This window comes from Oncorhynchus kisutch, linkage group LG18 (genome assembly GCF_002021735.2).
Source record: "Oncorhynchus kisutch isolate 150728-3 linkage group LG18, Okis_V2, whole genome shotgun sequence".
In the NCBI taxonomy this organism is placed as follows: Eukaryota; Metazoa; Chordata; class Actinopteri; order Salmoniformes; family Salmonidae; genus Oncorhynchus; species Oncorhynchus kisutch.
In genome coordinates this window covers 47,213,951-47,233,471 of record NC_034191.2, presented here as the reverse complement: position 1 = coordinate 47,233,471, position 19,521 = coordinate 47,213,951, and the positions used below count along the sequence as shown (strand labels likewise).

General features: G+C 42.5%; 1 protein-coding gene and 1 pseudogene across 5 annotated transcripts in view; one reads left to right on the top strand and one right to left on the bottom strand.

Annotated features, from left to right (window-relative positions):
* Positions 1–8,096: 8,096 nt before the first annotated feature.
* Positions 8,097–8,227, bottom strand: LOC116354892 (uncharacterized; annotated as a pseudogene).
* Positions 8,228–11,349: 3,122 nt separating this feature from the next.
* Positions 11,350–19,521, top strand: part of LOC109908822 (transcriptional activator GLI3) — a 165,282-nt gene continuing 157,110 nt past the window's right edge. For 4 of the 5 annotated variants that reach the window (XM_031796175.1, XM_031796177.1, XM_031796176.1 and 1 more), the window contains exons 1-2: positions 11,350–11,449; positions 11,574–11,756. The gene's annotated coding sequence lies outside the window, so the exon portion shown is untranslated. Of the gene's footprint in view, positions 11,757–19,521 lie in introns of all 5 variants that reach the window. The other variant, XM_020507538.2, reaches the window with a different exon arrangement.

Here is a 19,521-nt window from a genome sequence, read left to right as displayed (position 1 = left end):
TGTCCAAACTTTTAACTGGTACTATATGCTTCAGTAAAATTGGCTTTTTAATGTTCATAGCAATGGTTATCAACTGTACCGCATGGATGGAATGTCAGTCGCACAAAGTGGATGTTGTGACAGCTGCAGAGAAGCATTTGGGTGTACAATATTTGACGTCCGAAGAGTTACAGGGTGGGTAAAAGGATGTTCTCATTCATTTAAATCTATTTAATTTTCTTTGTTTGGTAGATAATATTCCTGTGTTTGTTAATGACGTGCTTTCCTAGCCCTGTTTGAAATTAAAGCTCATGTTCATTTATCCTTTCTATAGACCTTGATGTGTTTAGTTATTTGTGCTTTTGTGTTTTTCATGCCTTGTTTCGTCATCCGTCTAATGGTCAAGTGAGAAAGATGGTCCTAGTTTTCTGATAGACAAGACACTCAACTGCAAAGCTGTCACAACCACACTGACATCCCTTTCAGTGTTTTTTTCTGGTAATAATTAAAGTTCACAAGTAATCTACTTCACTAATGTTGTACTGCTACTTATTGTTCACTTGAATTCTTCACGTCAAAACTTTGAGGAGAACGTCACAACATTAGGAGAACATGAGGGCCTCTATTTGTAACAAACATTTGAGAACTTTCATTCTGTGTGAAAGGAGAGGACTGTATCTGCCACATAGAGAATGATAGATACCTCTAGTGGACAAAAGGCTGTGGGCAGCACTGTTGAGGGCGGGACTTTCAACTTTATTGGCTGATCCCTCCTGGTGACCCTGTAGGAGTCATGTCCGACCGGGTCATCAGGAGGGATCAGCCAATTGTGAAGAAGAAAATGGACTACTTCAAAATGCTGTCACAGACGCTATAATGGCACAGAAAGATGAGTCCTGGCACAAGCTGGAATAACTAGCGTTGCTAGGGATACCTCTGACTTTAGTCTATGGTGTGAATATTATTGGTGAATTAGCGCCATCTAACGGCAATGGAAATAACTGCCTGAGATCCTTTGGTCAAACTGACTTGAGAAATGCTTATCTTTCAGTGCAAGACAGTCGGTGACAAACAAACTTTTCCAAAAGACAGGTTGATTGATCTAACATTATATTCAGCTCTCTTTACTCTGTATAATGTTATGACAATTAACACAGGGGAGAAGAAGAGCGTATAAAACTGAGCCAGAAGGAATGCGTGGGAGAACTCACAAATGGAACAGCACCTGTGACCCAAGACATCCCATCCATCTTTCCTCTTCCTGGGATTTAGGTTGTGTGTGTGTGTCATAGGATTGTATAAGAACAACAGTGTGTGTGTGTGTCATAGATTGTATAAGAACAACAGTGGGTGTGTATGTGAATGAATGCACAGGCATGTGTGTGTAGGTGCCTGTGCGCACATGTGCAAATGTTTACAAGAGAGCGAGAGAGAAAGGTCTCTGAGTAATGGGTCGGGATTGGTTGAACCATTAACCCGGCTGCATTCGGGCACCACAGAATATTCTGTACTGACGGACCATGGCTTATGGATCAACATTGACACAATGGCCTGCGACACACTTTACATTATGACAAATGCACTGTGTTGCAAAAGTTTGGTATTATCTTAAAGGTTCATTTGAAAAAAGTTTATCTGTGAGTTCAAGCTATCTAGAATGTAATATAACACTTATATTAAAGGCAAATAAAAGCTTAAAGGATCTCCATAACATTTTTAGAAAACGTAACAGCACGTGGACCTCCTCTGCAATCGCACCCTAAACAGTGATCCTATTATACTACGCCATCTCTCCATCAGTTAATATTTCACTTCAGCCTCCCAGGTCCACAGAATGAGAGATGTTTCCATTTCATGTCTGTCATTTCCAGGCCTGTGTGCTACTTGTATGGTGATAAGCGTGTGACTGACTAGGAGTGTCATTTGTCACTGTCCACCTCTGAGGGACAGCCACAGATTGACGACGTAGGGCTAAGGGGAAAATACGCAGGTATGCACACACGCATGGACACAAACACACAGACACAATCACACACGTCACATCATTTCAGAGCATGTCATTTTATGAAAATGTGTTGAGTGTACAAATCTGGCGACAATGCAGCATATTGCACATACAGTAGCAACACCATAGCGATATTAATGTGATCCTTCCTTTTGATTTGATTCAAAAATAGTTTTGTGTTAAAATGTTAGTGCTTTTCCATTTTTAAAACTGGGTATTCCGTTTCTTTGCTTAGGGTCCTTACATCATCCTTGTGTTATGAAAGAAGAACAACTCAAACACAAAATCAACTTTGAAAAGAAACTAGATTCTTTCAACCACAACAACACATCAAAGTATCCCCCAACAACCAATTATCAATGCTCTTCCTGCTCCCCCAGCTAGAGAGCTCTCCAGGGAGTTTGACGTGCTCCCGGCAGGTTTGGCATGTCAGACGGTTCCTCTTTATGGCCTGTCTGTCCCCCCTGCTGCTCTGAGTCTTCTGACCACATGTTGATGTCCTCAAGGTACACTGAAGATTTTATGAGAAAGTGTGTGTAGTGTAGCTGAGAAACTGAGAAGAAACACCAAGGCCTTATTTTACTCCACTTAATTGTACAATCATTTCCCCCTGCATATGTGATTCCACCATTCCTTGGACATCCTCAGAGTAAGTATATCTTCTCCTTTCTAATCCCAGCCCTCCCCTTTGCGCCTCATCTTCCAAAACGTGAGACAGTTAAACACGAGACAGACTAACACTGTAACCGAGAGTTTTTTTTTTTTAAAGGAGAGCGGGGGAATCGCTGTTGTCTCTACAGCCATACCAGAGGAGCAAAACAAAAGAGCTGTACCTGTAGGATTATAATGGGAGCGGATAGCTTTGATGTGGGCCAGAAAGAGAGAGTAGTTTGATGAAATATTGATGTTACTCTTTTTTTAACTGTGTCCTGTGGGATCTCTGTTTGCTTTCAGGATGTGTGAAGTGTGTGTAGTGCTCTGGTCCACATTGCTGCTGCTGTTACTGCAGGAGAATGGACTGGGCTATCAGTTGAAGGAGTCTTATTGGTCCTAATGGTCCTTAATGTGGATGGAAGGCCCCCTTGACGAGGTGGAAAGTTGGTCGGGATCAAAAGGAGAGAGGTCTTTTTGCTGTTCTTCTCCAATTAATATTAGCCAGTAGATTTACAGTTTGTGGGTCTGACAACAAATGACTTAAAATGTCTGGGATATTTCCTGTCAACATTCAGCCAGAAGGGTGTGAATCCTTATGTATTAGTGTGTATGAATACTCAATAGGAAGTGTGTAGAGTAGAGGAAGAATGTTCACTTGAACATTGACAACTTTGTAATCGTGGGTGGGGGGCAGGTAGCCTAGTGGTTAGAGCGTTGGGCCAGTAACTGAAATGTTGCTAGAACGAATCCCTGAGCTGACAAGGTAAAAAATATATTGTTCTGCCCCTGAACAACACAGTTAATCCATTGTTCCTAGGCCGTCATTGTAAATAAGAATTTGTTGTTAACTGACTTGCCTAGTTAAATAAAGGTAAAATAAAATAAATAAAAATGTCATAGTTGAAGAAACTCTCCTCAGCAAAGTGAAATAATACTTTTCTGACCCAATATTCAAATCCTTACTTACTTACTTAGCCTAATATCAGCGAGCGTGTAACACGATTTCCAATAGTGGCTCCAGAAGTTTGATTTGAGTTTGTAGGAAAGTGAACCACATTATTCCAGCAACAAAGAGGATGTCCACGCATGGAGAATAATTATGAATATTGATAATCGCCTTGAGAGCTTTTGTCTGAAAGCTAAGAGAGAGCAACACACGCTCCAACAGGCCCAAAGAAAGAAGAGAGGGTAAAAAAAAACGAGTGAGATTAAACTCTGGCTCTCACACGCTCACGTTCGTACACATACAGAGATACCCAGCACACATAATGACTTCTGCTGAGGAGAGCTGCGATTATTTAAACTTAAAGGAAAGGAGAGCGGGAAGGAGGGAGAGAAAGGGGGAGAAAGGAAGACGGACTACTTCAGAGGAGCCAGGGGCAGGAGACAGGGCTGGGTAGGGTCTCGCGTTTAAGTGGAATTAACATGCTTTTCCATTGGAGTCCATTAGATAGTCATATTCATGCCACACAAGGCTCCAAACCCCCTCACTTTGATTATTCCCTTTTAATCCGCCCTGATAAGGGGGTGCAGGCGTCGTCGTTTCATTATGTCGTCATTTGGAAGCTGCACGAGAACCCTTGGGATGTTATCACAGGGAAATTGCTTAAATAGCCGAAGTGGATATAGTTTTGCGTTTATTATTTCTGACAGATTCAAAATAACCCTGCAAATATCCCTCTCTGCGATTATAAGGGGGAGGGGCACTGAGCGCCTGTTATCAGTCATGCACGCTAATGGGCCACTCATAGACACCTGATATACCTCCAGCAGGCACAGAGAGACAGGAGAGAGAGCAGAGTAACGGAGAGAGAGAGAGCAGAGAGAGAGGCTTTATCTCAGTCGTGTCTTCACTGTTTGCTCTTTGGTTTGGCAGATGGCTGCGAGGCCTCTGTGTGTGTGTGTGTGTGTGTGTGTGTGTGTGTGTGTGTGTGTGTGTGTGTGTGTGTGTGTGTGTGTGTGTGTGTGTGTGTGTGTGTGTGTGTGTGTGTGTGTGTGTGTGTGTGTGTGTGTGTGTGTGTGTGTGTGGAGGAGCACTTGAACCCTGTGTACACAGCTCTAGGATGGATGGGGCCTAATGCTCTCTTCAGGAGTAGATTAGTGGTCAGTAAAGCAGTTCTTGTGGTGTGTTCATTTGGCCCCAGTAACTCTGGCCCCTCTGTTCCCTGACACATTGGGAAGCAGGGACCACTGGTAGCCCTAGTCTGTTTACTGCCTTGTCAGGCCTTGTCATGGAGAATAATGGAGTAGCAAACAAGTGGGGATCAAGTAAACAGTGAAGGGCACTCTGTCAATTGAAAATAGTGGAAAAAACAAGGCTAAACGAGTCCCAGCGTAGAATGTCATTGGGGCTTTTTAGTCAAATCCTGAGTTAATAAAATTGTAATTAAAAAACCATTACAATATGTGAATGTATTGTCTTATTCATGAAATGAAAGCTTTAAAATATACTCTATTGGTTCAGAAGGAGTGGAAAACTGTTCCTTATATTGGGACCCTTGGTATTAACTTGAGAGGAGACTGCATGTAGTTATCAACTGCACAACTCACTGAACAAGCCTGCCATTCTCTTGGTAAGAACCCAAAATAGAGCACTATTCCTTACGTAATGCACTACTTTTGACTGGGGCCCATTGGGCTCTGGTCAAAAGTAGTGCGCTATTTAGGGAATAGGGTGCAATTTGGAACTTAGCATTGGTATGTCCAATGCAATGCTAGAGGTCAAATCTGGATGGATATCATATGCTTCTCTGCTAACATATCCCTTTCACTGTGACATCTGTCCAATGAGAGAGAATTGGAGACAAAAATTAAACACTGTATTGCCAAGTAGTAATTGTATGTTACTTGTGTAACTTAGACATAGATCATTGCATGATATTTCAATGAGAGCATGAAATTACTTTTGGGGAAAAGACTGTTCTAGTATTAAATGCATATTTGTTGTGATGTATCAATCAGTGTGTAGATGAAGACAAACAAATTAATGTGTATGTTACAGTTTATAACCATTCTGTTTTTTTCGAACACAATTCCAAAAAGCCTCCAAAATTAATCACAATATATGTACTGAGAATATACTGTTTGTTTGTTTGTATGTCTTGTTAAACCATGTAATATTAGTGTGTGTGTGTCACTCTCTCTCTTTCTCTCTCTTGGTATGTGTGTGTGTCTATCTCTTTCTCTCTGTGTGCCTGCCTTGGTGTGCACCTCCCTGACTGCAGTAGATCTCAGGTCTGGAACAAACAGTAGATCCTCCTTAATTGGGGTGAGATCTGGGGCTTAGACGGGGCCAAGAAGGGACCCCTCACCCCTTTCTTTCTCCTCCAGAATCGCTTTGGCTCCAGAGGTGCTTTTGATGTGTGTTTTGGCTCTCTGAGTTCTACTTTGGAATATGTTCTTGGGAGACCATTGGTTACTTGCCTCCAGGCAGAATCTCAATCCCTAGGATCCTAGCCCTCTTTGATGAAATACTTTCGGGAGTTGCTAACCCCACTGATGCCAATGTGCACCCCCACCTCCCTCTCTTCATCCCTCCTTCCCCTCACCCCACACCCCTCCTACTATCTCCCCTGCCCTCCCCTGCTCCTCCGATCATTCTCTTTGAGAGACTCATGCAACAAGGACTTTATCTCGGTGTAGTCTAGTCCAGCGGAGCACAAGCCTTCACAAACAGACAGGCGGATTAGCCATGTTTTACAGGGGACCTTTGACTAGGCACTCCATGTTGCTTGGTTTGCTGTTGTCACAGTCACTTATTGGCCCACTTCATGCTTGCTGCTTATAATTCTGTAGAATAGAATAGAAGAAGGGATATTCTATCTGTAAAGCTGAAGCTGTACAGATTCCGCGATAGACATGTACATGTAATTTCCGATTGAGCCGACATAAGCAGCGTTTACCTAAAAATTTCAATTACGCTGCAAAGCTGAATGTCCGTGACGCAGATTGAATAGAGATCTCACTGAATTTTTCCCAGAGGAAAGTTCAGTCTGTACAATCTATGTTACATTTACTACATGTGTACATCCCTCCATCAACTTGAATTAAACTGAATATCTAGGCCAAATGTTGATGAAGACAGAATTATTGCTCTATTTGATTCTAAGGAAAATGTTGTGGAGGCACAGGCTATCCATGACAGCATACATACAGTATAGATCAGAACATATGACACACTGATTGTTGATTAAGAGAGTAATTTATCAATATTACATTTGGAAGACCCATTTGAAACCAAGCTTTAACTTCCTGACTGATGTCTTGAGATGTTGCTTCAATATATCCACATAATTTTTTACTTTCTCATGATGCCATCTATTTTGTGAAGTGCACCAGTCCCTCAGGCAGAAAAGCACCCCCACAACATAATGCTGCCATCCACGTGCTTCACGGTTGGGATGGTGTTCTTCGGCTTGCAAGCATCCCCCTTTTTCTTCCAAACATATCGATGGTCATTATGGCCAAACAGTTCTATTTTTGTTCTTTGTCCCCATGTGCAGTTGCAAACTGTAGTCTAGCTTTTTTTATGGTGGTTTTGGAGCAGTGGCTTCTTCCTTGCTGAGCGGCCTTTCAGGTTATGTCGATATAGGACTCGTTTTACTGTGGATATAGATACTTTTGTACCTGTTTCCTCCAGCATCTTCACAGGGTCCTTTGCTGTTGTTCTGGGATTGATTTGCACTGTTCGCACCAAAGTGCGTTCATCTCTAGGAGACAGAATACATTTCCTTCCTGAGCGGTATGACGGTTACGTGGTCCCATGGTGTTTATACTCACATACTATTGTTTGTACAGATGAATGTGGTCCTTCAGGCATTTGGAAATTAATCCCAAGGATGAACCAGACTTGTGGAGGTCTACAATTATTTTGGGCTGATTTCTTTTGATTTTCCCATGATGTCAAGCAAAGAGGCACTGAGTTTGAAGGTAGGCCTTGAAAAACATCCACAGGTACACCTCCAATTGACTCAAATGATGTAAATTAGCCTATCAGAAGCTCCTAAAGCAATGACGTCATTTTCTTGAATTTTCCAAGCTGTTTAAAGGCGTAGTCAACTTAGTGTATGTAAACTTCTGACCCACTGGAATTGTGATACAGGGAATTAGAAGTGAAATGATCTGTCTGTAAACAATTGTTGGAAAAATTACTTGTGTCATGCACAAAGAAGATGTCCTAACCGACTTTCCAAAACTATAGTTTGTTAACAAGAAATTTGTGGAGTGGTTGAAAAACGTGTTTTAATGACTCCAACCTAAGTGTATGAAACTTCTGACTTCAACTGTATGTAAGTCATAATGATCTATATAGGTAAATACTCTCTCTATGCGATACACTGGATAACAATGCTTTAAAAATCACAACAATTGGAAAATAATTGTTACAGGGAACATTGATTTGACCATTATCCTGCTTGACGCAACTGCATTTCATTAGTATTTTTCCCCCTTCTTCTTAGTGGAGACCGTGACGCAATTCCCCACTACCATAACTTATGGAGTCAAGATTCCCACGTTTGGGGAATTCGCATGGGGTCAGCACGGCCGGGCTTCATCCCTAGGTGAGCCTCTCCCCTGCCAGGTATATATATCAACTGCATTTCTGTGGTGCCTCTACAACATATAGAGTGACATGCTCTGTTGTTGTGATACCTAAATAGAATGATCTACTGTAGGTCTAGATCTAGATCACGTTGTCCAGTGGTCTACAGATGTGTCCCAAATGGCACCCTATTCCCTTTATAGGGCATTACTTTTGACCAGGACCCATAGGGAATAGGGTGCTATTTGGGATAAAAAGGACATCTTAACCACACACACACACACACACTGTTAGATCCTGCTTAAATGATTAACTGGGGATTTTGCACATCTTCATTGATTGATACAGAACCGTGTAGACCTCTCTTACTACATAATTTCCCTGTGTATTGATTGTATATTGATCATACCTAACACTACAGGAAAGCTTTCCCCCCTCCTTACCATAACATTAGGTCTCATTCAGAAGGCTGGCCCAGGGGACCACACGCCCACTTTCCGCGGCATGACTTTCCTCCGCATAAATCATAAGAAGCAAGATACATCACATAATTGCCCTTCATTCGTGAATGGGATTTTATATTTGGAAAACCCAGAGCGAGTGACCTACGTCAATTGGCTGTTTTTTTAGGTTGAATGTATAATTGCAGAAAGGTAAAACTGTTGTAAGTAGGCTGCTATGTAACTATGTGTACCTACTCTCTGCAACTACTCTCTACTTTCCCTTTCCTAATGTAAAGAGGGACCAGGTTAAACATAAGCCTACTTTATGCTTATCTGAAGGCGGAAGCCCGATGAGCTAGCTGAGGCACCCCCGGTTCCATCCACGATGGCACCCGGACCCGACGTCACCAACCAAAACAAAAAACAAAACTCCCCAATTCTTCTTTTAGTGGTGTCAGCATTCTGTGAAGATCAACGCTGGAGACGAGAAGCAGGTACAGGGAGTGAACAGCTAATGAAATACGGACATGAAATAGGACAGGACAGCGTCTGGACATGAACACAACGGCATTAATGCTGACACAGGGAACCAACGGAGGAACAAACACAAATAGACGGGGCAATCAACAAAGGGAAGGAGTCCAGGTGAGTCCAATGAGCAGTGCTGCACGTAATGATGGTGACAGGTGTGCGTAATGAAGGGCAGCCTGGTGCCCTCAACCGCCATAGAGGGAGAACGGGAGCAGGCGTGGCAGGTTTAGAGAGCTGAGCCACAGCGACCCACACTCCAGATTTAGAGAGCTGAGCCACAGAGACCCACACTCCAGGTTTAGAGAGCTGAGCCACAGCGACCCACACTCCAGGTTTAGAGAGCTGAACCACAGCGACCCACACTCCAGGTTTAGAGAGCTGAACCACAGCGACCCACACTCCAGGTTTAGAGAGCTGAACCACAGAGACCCACACTCCAGGTTTAGAGAGCTGAACCACAGAGACCCACACTCCAGGTTTAGAGAGCTGAGGCTCAGTGACCCACACTCCAGGTTTAGAGAGCTGAACCACAGAGACCCACACTCCAGGTTTAGAGAGCTGAGGCACAGTGACCCACACTCCAGGTTTAGAGAGCTGAACCACAGAGACCCACACTCCAGGTTTAGAGAGCTGAGGCACAGTGACCCACACTCCAGGTTTAGAGAGCTGAACCACAGAGACCCACACTCCAGGTTTAGAGAGCTGAGGCACAGTGACCCACACTCCAGGTTTAGAGAGCTGAACCACAGAGACCCACACTCCAGGTTTAGAGAGCTGAGGCACAGTGACCCACACTCCAGGTTTAGAGAGCTGAGCCACAGAGACCCACACTCCAGGTTTGGGAGAGAGAAGAAGAAAGAAAGACACTAATGTACTTATTGGAATAGCATTCAACCCACAACTAAATGCAAACAGATCATTTATGCTCAGTGGTGTGAAGTACTTAAGTAGCAATACTTTAAAGCACTACTTAAGTAGTTTTTTTGCGGGTATTTGTACTTTACTTTATTATTATTCTTTTTTGACAACTTTTACTTTTACTTCACTACATTTCTAAAGAAAATTATTTCATTTTTACTCCATACATTTTCCGTGAGACCCAAAAGTACTTGTTACATTTTGAATGCTTATTTAGCAGGACAGAAAATCCAATTCGCACACTTATCAAGAGAACATCCCTGGTCATCCCTACTGCCTCTGATCTGATGGACTTACTAAACACAAATGCTTTGTTTTTAAATGATGTCTGAGTGTTGGAGTGTGACCCTGGCTATCCGTAAATAAATGAAAACAAAAAATTGTGCCATCTGGTTTGCTTAATTCTTATTTTACCTTTATTTAACTAGGCAAGCCAGTTAAGAACAAATTCTTATTTTCAATGTCAGAACAGTGGGTCAACTGCCTGTTCAGGGGCAGAATGATAGATTTGTACCTTGTCAGCTCTGGGATTTGAACTTTCAACCTTCCGGTTACTAGGCCAACTCTCTAACCACTAGGTTACCCTGCCGCCCCGGCATTAGGAATGTTTAATTATTCGTACTTTTACTTTTAATACTTAAGTATATTTTAGAAACGACAGGTACTTTTGTATGTACAAACAAATACTTTTAGACTTCTACTCAATTAGTATTTTACTGGGTGACTTTTACTTGAGTCATTTTCTATGAAGGTATCTTTACTTTTACTCAAGTATGAGTGCTTTTTCCACCACTGCTCATGCTTAATTAACATTAATTATTCATTACAGACACTTTATGATTGAATAATATTCATATTCATAGGATGAATTCATAGGATGATTCATGAAATGAACTCAGACTAAATAAAACCATACTCACCTTATCCTGCTTATTTATGATGCTGCATTATTGTTTGGGTGAAGAATAAATAGGCCTAAACGCAATTGAATACAGTTGTGTTATAGCCACTGGATTCTGGGCCACTGGTGTTGATGAAACTATTATGAATAACAAGACAATACTGGCACTAAAGATCACAAACTTCATCCTGAAGTAGAGGCAGCTACGTGAACTATGTGAGTATTTGCCAATCCTTTGCAATTTTGTGGGACTGGTACTGTACAACAGTTCATTCGTTCCAACCGTGTCTGCACCGTCTCAAGTAAATTGCGGCCCGGAGCAGAGAGGCAGGGAGGGGGAACGGGGGGGAGAATAGAAAGGAAGGGGGGTAAGAGAGCGAGGGAGCCCGATCTGAAGACAAGGGAGGAGTCAGGCAAGGGAAAGAGAAGCTGGATTTCCACATTTCGCCCTATTCTCTTCGAAAAGCATACTTAATGTAATACCAACAGTCCACGAGTTTTTGCAAACACATGCTTTCTTATTCATACAGGTTTAATATCTGATATCGGGCAGGTAATGTATGGGGTTCACGGTATTAACTCAGTTTTCGCTCTATTCAGCAAACTGTGAAAAGAAGAAAGACGCGGAGAAGAAGGAAAAGTCTGGCAGAGCGGAGTTGGAGTTGCGACGTCAAGTCACATAGTCACATAGATGCACATCTGCAACAAGCGAAAAAAGACTTCACTTACGAGAAGACAAAAAAAAGTTCAAGAATTATAGGAGGGGAAACATCATTCGAACACGTAAGTGCAAAAAACACAGCGAGTCATAATGAACTGTTTCCCTCGAACATTTTGTGATTTGCTGGCTTTGAACATGTTAAAGAGAAAACAAGTTTATTTCAAAAACTGTCGAGAGGCATCACGTTTAAAATAAATCATAGAAGTCCACAAACGGGGGGGGATGATATATAAACAGAAATTAGTATGAAAACACAACCTATTCACTAATATACTCACTTGCACAACATAAACTACTTTAGACACGCGTAACATGTATACTAACACTACATATTTTGCTGGATGTTGTCTACTTTCTTTAAAGTTACAAGTTGACCCATTGCACATTTTCGAAACTTTGCTGATGCATTTTCTTAGAAGGTGATAGACACTTGGCAATGGTTCTTATTCCCGCAAATCTGATTTAAAGGTGTGTTAAGGTTATTTGATGGAAGGTTTATACATTTTAAGTTTGTGTATTGGATACACTTGAATGCAAAAGTAATAGCATTGCTCAGAATTGTGATATTGGCTGAAACTTATTTTGGAACTTCCAATATTAACACAAAAACACTTCCACTACTTGGACTTTTGCCCAAAGACACGCATGGGAGGCATGCATATTTACATGTGATCACATTTCAGCAGGATTTTTACCATGTTATCGATTCGGCCTCTTATTCATGAGGCCTAATATGAGTTATGCCTGGATTGATGTACTATACTTTTATAGACTATTGTTCAGAATCACATAGCCTATTCACAACAAAAAAATCTCATGCAACCACTGAAGTCCCCATTTCTACAATCAAAATATGAAAGTAAGCCCGCGTTTATTTTACAATGCCATAGGCACATTTGAACGATTATACAGGCATGTAGACCTATATAATGAGCATTGTAGGCCCATCGTGTTTGACAATAGAAAATCAACTAGGTTTTATCAAATGAAATGGAACAGTTCACAATAGCAAATGTAATTTCTCTGTTTAAGTAGCCTACACTAGAGGCTACTTTTGGAGAACCCTTATATTCGCGCGTCCACATTTGGATGTACTTTCCGTTAATATTTTATTGACCTGGTTATAATTAGACCTACTTATTATGCTTATCATTTTTTGTGTGTCTTTTATCCATTTCGTTGTTTTTTTTATCGTATGTAATTTTCGGTCACTTAGGCTGTGTATCATGGCAGCGTACCTTCACATGCGGAGATATTTGTTTTAAACTTTTCCTTCTGCTCACAGCCAGCTGTTCCACATTTTATCTGCTTGTCAGATTCGGTGTGAGTGACTGGTGGACCGTTTGTGTCTCGGGTTTCACGCCGCCATACAAACGACAAGGGTTCGAGGCGTTTAGCCGTGCGGTGACGGCTCAGACAACCTTCTTTGACACTTGGCAAATTATTAACGTAGATCTACAGCAACTGGCAGTAAAGATTTGAATGCAAAACAACAACATGTTGATTAAAGATTTTATTTATTTTTAACCTCGGGTTAAGAACATGATCATCTGGACTGGCCAGTTTTAGGCCCCTATGAGATCTCTCTTGTGCTGCTTTTAAGAAGGAAAGAAAAATGACAAGACCATAGGCCTATAAACCCACTAAATTTAGTGATCGTTTTTACGCATAATTTTGTTTGCTTATCCCAAATCTTTATGCACTATTTTGAAATCATATGCTCAGTATTTAATCATTTAATTGATAATGGAACACCCCAACTATGTTTTATGAAATAATATTTGTTTAGAGTATGAACATCAAGGAAGCCATAAACCTATATTTTAGCGTAAGTCTCAATATGTCAATAGAATATTGTTCCTAATCAAAACTAGTGTTTTCAACAGTAATATGGTTCATTGTTATCCTTATCTATCCATGAAACGAAATCTAAATGTCATTTTATCATTAATGCATTTTTGCATATATGATATGTAATTTTAATCAAGAGAATGTTTTTGGCTTGCAAAAATCCAAATGTTATACCTCAATTTGATAAGGCCTACCAGCATTTTAAAACTATCAACTGTTATTTTATTTAGTGAGGATGCAATGGACTTAATAAACATACTTCAATTGATATATTTCTGGCATTGTGCTATTAAGTTTTATTTTTGTAGTGATTGATGGTCGACAGAAAGCTCTATGCCAGAGTGCATTTCTCATGATGAATGTGTGATTGCTTACCCCCAGATTTATTGATCACCAAAGCAACATTAAATGTAATTCCATTCATTTGAGCTCTATTTAGCTTTAATGGATAGCTGATATTTTCCACATGAAAACGGTGTTCAGAAATAACCACAGATTGGCTCTAAGTACATGCCTATATGTGTATGGAGCTGGATATAATTTATGATTTAATCATATTAAATATGAATGATATCTGATGAACACACTCAGTAATATAAATATGTATGGCGTTACTGTTTTACATCTCCAAAACAGAACGGAGCTCAGCTAGGGGCTGTAGCTTCACTTGAACAGGTGCATTTTTACAAAACAAGGACTGCATGTCAAATGATTCAGTAACAGTAATAAATACACACAATGTTTAAAAAAAAGGCTCAATGAAGAAGCCTGTTTTTTTCGTTCAACGGCCAAGATGAATCAATGCCCGTCTGATGAAGGGAACAATCTGTAACTCACAGTACCACAGATAGGGAAGGAAAGGCACGGATAACCCGTATTCCTCCCTCCCTATTCCTCCTCAGTGCTTCTGATAGCAGAGCAGCCCTTTATCTCTATATTAGCATACCTTTACATTCAATTATGTATAGCTGCGAAACACCAGGCAGTGACCTCCTGACCTTTCTAACTTGCCCAAAATGGGGCCTGTTACACAAGCAGATGTTAATGCACAAAGATGACACACTATTACCCTTAAATTAAGGGCCTCTCAAATCCACTATTCTAGGCAGGCCTCTTGTCTTTAGGCTCCTTTATATCCTAGAGGAAGAATACCTGTTAAAAGGTGTGTATGCATGAGGCCCTAATGACATCTGTTGTTGTGGTAATGGAACTCAATAAAGACCCAGTCAGAGGTACCAAGTGTATTGTTCTATGAGGGTATTCTAGGGTAAGTTGATTTAATCTAAGGTAACATGTACCAAGGCTTTTTTTGTGTGCGTTTATTCACATTTTTGGTTTGATGTGTTGTGGATACGTCGGTGTGTGGCAGATATAGTGTGTGATTTCTTTTGTGGTACTCAAAGGTTGTTATAGTTGGTCACAGATGTTAATATGATGAAAGGTTTATCTGTGTCTTTCAATGGAAGCTCAACTCTTTAGCAGAGCGCTAAGTACTTCTATCCCACAAACCACAGTTTGCATTAGCAGGTGAGGAGCCGTTACCTCAGCTATTTAGAGCATGTTGGGCAGAAATAAATAAACACACTATCACAATAGTTACCCAATCAAAGTTTGGAATCTTTCCCCTAAGTGATTTGATTCGCCAACGCTGCCCTGTGAATATAGACACTACATGAATAGATGGCCCCCAATAGGAATCCTTCACTTTGATGATTCTGAACTTTGATATATTGACATCAAATGGAAAAGTTACAGTGGGGAAAAGAAAGAGAATGGAGAGAGATTGAGAGAAAAAAGGCAGCGAGACAAGAGACAGAGGTGTGTGTGTGTGTGTGTGACGTGTGAGTGACTCCTTCACCTCCTTGTAAAAAGTTGGGGCCGTGGCAGTATGCCGCTGAGTGTAGTCTACATCAAAGTGTCTGGATGCATTTGCGTGTGAGCGGCGAGGAGGCAGGCAGGCGGGCGGGCGCGAGGCGCGGCTCAGCATGAGGGGCTTCTCCTTGGCCCTCCTAATCCCCAGGCCCAGCCATCCCTTCAGGGCATGCCTCAGATCTGGCTCTCCAAGCTCTCCGCATGGACGTACCCAGCCTCTGCCGGCCGATTTAATATGCTATGTGTTCCTGCTCCCCTCCACCTTCACCAGCAGCGTCCTAGAGCGGGACCCCATTCACCCCCATTCCCTGATTCAAGGAGTCCCACTTAAGGCACCTTTCATTGGGCACGTCTTTGCACAGTGAGGGGGTGGGATGGGTGATCTGATGATAATATTTTGGTGGGTGCTTATATTTGTCACATTTCACACATGTACAAGTGTGTATTAATGAGCATCTGTGAATTGGAAATGTGTATTTTGCATATCCCATCTGCCCCTGAGACACCCTCGGAGAGTCGGGTCATGGCCAGGGTCTGACATTATCAATGGGGACCCTGGAGCAATTGCGGTTAAGTGCCTTGCTCAAGGGCACATCGACATATTTTTCACCTTGTTGGCTCGGGGATTCCAACATGCGGCCTTTAGTTTACTGGCCCAGCTCTCTAACCGCTAGGCTACCTGCCGCTTACGCGGGTGCGAGGGAGATGCATAGTGTAATGAAATGCATAGTCAGCTCCACACCATACGCAGAGGCTCCCAAATGTACTCTTACCCCCATATGCATGTTTTTTTTTAATGTTTCAAAAATGCAAATGTACCTTTGCATAAAATATCCCCATCATAGACATATTTTACACACACACACACACACACACACACACACACACACACACACACACACACACACACACACACACACACACACACACACACACACACACACACACACACACACACACACACACACACACACACACACACACTCACACACACACACACACACACACACACACACACACTCACACTCACATAGAGAGAGAGAGGAGCGTGCAAGCAGAGTAGCCAGTACTCCTTCTTCAGGAAATAAGAAATGAGAAAAGAAGCCAGAGCTCAAGCTGCCTTACCAGAGGCTGAGAGTCAGAGTGATGTTTTGTTTTCCAGGGCTTTAGTCTCACTCAGACTGGACCTACCAATTAGCCTGGTCAACCTCCCAGAGAGAGAGAGAGAGAGAATTTAGTCTGGGGAAAAAATGAAGATGAATACAGGTGTGAAGGAGAGCTAGTTGTCCTGGATGACAGGACTGTGAACCCCAGAGCGTGATGACAGGACTGTGAACCCCAGAGTGTGTCAGTGGGTGCCTGCCTTTTCTTTTCCCACACACTCGAGTGCAAACAGAGGCAGGTCGCGCCTGGGTGACGACATCGCTTGACGGCGCTCGTCTCCTCTGTTTGCCATGAGCCGCCGTACAAGCGTCTTTACGGCTGCGGTGTGAGTATGGCAGCAAGGGGTGAAGTAAGCTGCAGGCCCATTTGCTTGTGGCGGGGCTGTATAAACTTGAGATGCTGAGCTGGGAAAGTGGTGATGTAGTTCTCGAATTCCCAAGTTTCGGGTCTGTTATTGTTATGTGGCATTGTGTCATGGGCTTGATGGGAGCTAGTTGTGGCATCCGTAAGGGGGCTTGCTCTCCCTCCTCGTCCAGGGAGCGTGGTGATGGCCAGGGGACAGATGAGGCGGCCAGATAACTGTGAACAATGATCTGTCACCTCCACCTCCTCATCCTGATTTCTTTGTGTATGTGGAAAGCCTTGTGTCAGGCTGCTGCACTAAAGACACACACACACTTGCACAGGCTCAGACAGGCACACACACGCACACACACACACAGCAGCACTGCCAGAGAGGTTGATTGAAGGGTCTCTGATTATTGTGATTTAAACTGAATGTAGTAAAATAAATGTACACCCAAAAGTGTATGAAAAATGATTTACAATAAGGAAAATACAATTAAAATTCACTGGGGAAAAGAAATCAATTACTAATATTAATTTCATAAATATCTGTTTGGAATTCTTTAGTTGCATAGCTAAATACTGTTCTGATACACATAACAATGGTAAAGTTGTTTTAATATGTATGTAGGTGCAGTGCCCCATGCTGGCCTGGTTATCTTAGTGAAACCTGGGGGTTGAGGAGGGGGACATTGTTTCAATGTCAAATGCAAATCCCAAGGATAATACATGCATAAAGTTCAGGCCCACTTTCTCCCTCCCTTCTGCAAACATGTTTAAATGTGTGCCTCGTCCCCTCTTCTCCCCCTTTCCCCAACTCCTTCACTTCTGTCCTCTGTTGCAGGGATTGTGAACCACGTTCCCCTCTTCTCAAAAGGGGAACACTACTATCGGAGCAAATGTCTTGCCCGACTTGAAAGAAGGCCTATTTTGTCAGGATGTCATTTGAAGGCTAATCCGGGATAGAGAGAGAGCGGGAAGGAGAGAGAGGGGGTCCAATACTTCTCGCAGGGAGCGAGAAGGAGCAGGGGTTGGAGGGGCGGAGGGTGTGGACGGGGTATTCCTCTCCTTTGCCCAGTTCCTTGCAGGGTGGGAGGGGGAGGTGGAGGTGTGGGGGATCCAGGAGTTTTTAGATCCTTGAAAATTATTTTTAGATCCTTGAAAAGAGAGAGGGGGGGGGACGACGACGACGACTCCAGCCATTTGTAATGATGGTCTGTCATCGGGGCTGCCCTACCTGCCAGAGGAAACCTCAGGGCGGGCCCCTACCCTGCAACGTAGAGACAATTGCCCTATGTAGAGTGGGGCAAAAAAGTATTTAGTCAGCCACCAATTGTGCAAGTTCTCCCACTTAAAAAGATGAGAGAGGCCTGTAATTTTCATCATAGGTACACTTCAACTATGACAGACAAAATGAAAAAAAAAATCCAGAAAATCACATTGTAGGATTTTTTATGAATTTATTTGCAAATTATGGTGGAAAATAAGTATTTGGTCAATAACAAAAGTTTATCTCAATACTTTGTTATATACCCTTTGTTGGCAATGACAGAGGTCAAACGTTTTCTGTAAGTCTTCACAAGGTTTTCACACACTGTTGCTGGTATTTTGGCACATTCCTCCATGCAGATCTCCTCTCCTGCAGTGATGTTTTGGGGCTGTTGCTGGGCAACACGGACTTTCAACTCCCTCCAAAGATTTTCTATGGGGTTGAGATCTGGAGACTGGCTAGGCCACTCCAGGACCTTGAAATGCTTCTTACGAAGCCACTCCTTAGTTGCCCGGGCGGTGTGTTTGGGATCATTGTCATGCTGAAAGACCCAGCCACGTTTCATCTTCAATGCCCTTGCTGATCGAAGGAGGTTTTCACTCAAAATCTCACGATACATGGCCCCATTCATTCTTTCCTTTACACGGATCTGTCGTCCTGGTCCCTTTGCAGAAAAACAGCCCCAAAGCATGATGTTTCCACCCCCATGTTTCACAGTAGGTATGGTGTTCTTTGGCTGCAACTCAGCATTCTTTGTCCTCCAAACACGACAAATTGAGTTTTTACCAAAAAGGTCTATTTTGGTTTCATCTGACCATATGACATTCTCCCAATCTTCTTCTGGATCATCCAAATGCTCTCTAGCAAACTTCAGATGGGCCTGGACATGTACTGGCTTAAGCAGGGGGACACGTCTGGCACTGCAGGATTTGAGTCCCTGGCGGCGTAGTGTGTTACTGATGGTAGGCTTTGTTACTTTGGTCCCAGCTCTCTGCAGGTCACTCACTAGGTCCCCCTGTGTGGTTCTGGGATTTGTCGTGTGATCATTTTGACCCCACGGCGTGAGATCTTGCGTGGAGCCCCAGATCGAGGGAGATAATCAGTGGTCTTGTATGTCTTCCATTTTCTAATAATTGCTCCCACAGTTGATTTCTTCAAACCAAGCTGCTTACCTATTGCAGATTCAGTCTTCCCAGCCTGGTGCAGGTCTACAATTTTGTTTCTGGTGTCCTTTGACAGCTCTTTGGTCTTGGCCATAGTGGAGTTTGGAGTGTGACTGTTTGAGGTTGTGGACAGGTGTTTTTTATACTGATAACAAGTTCAAA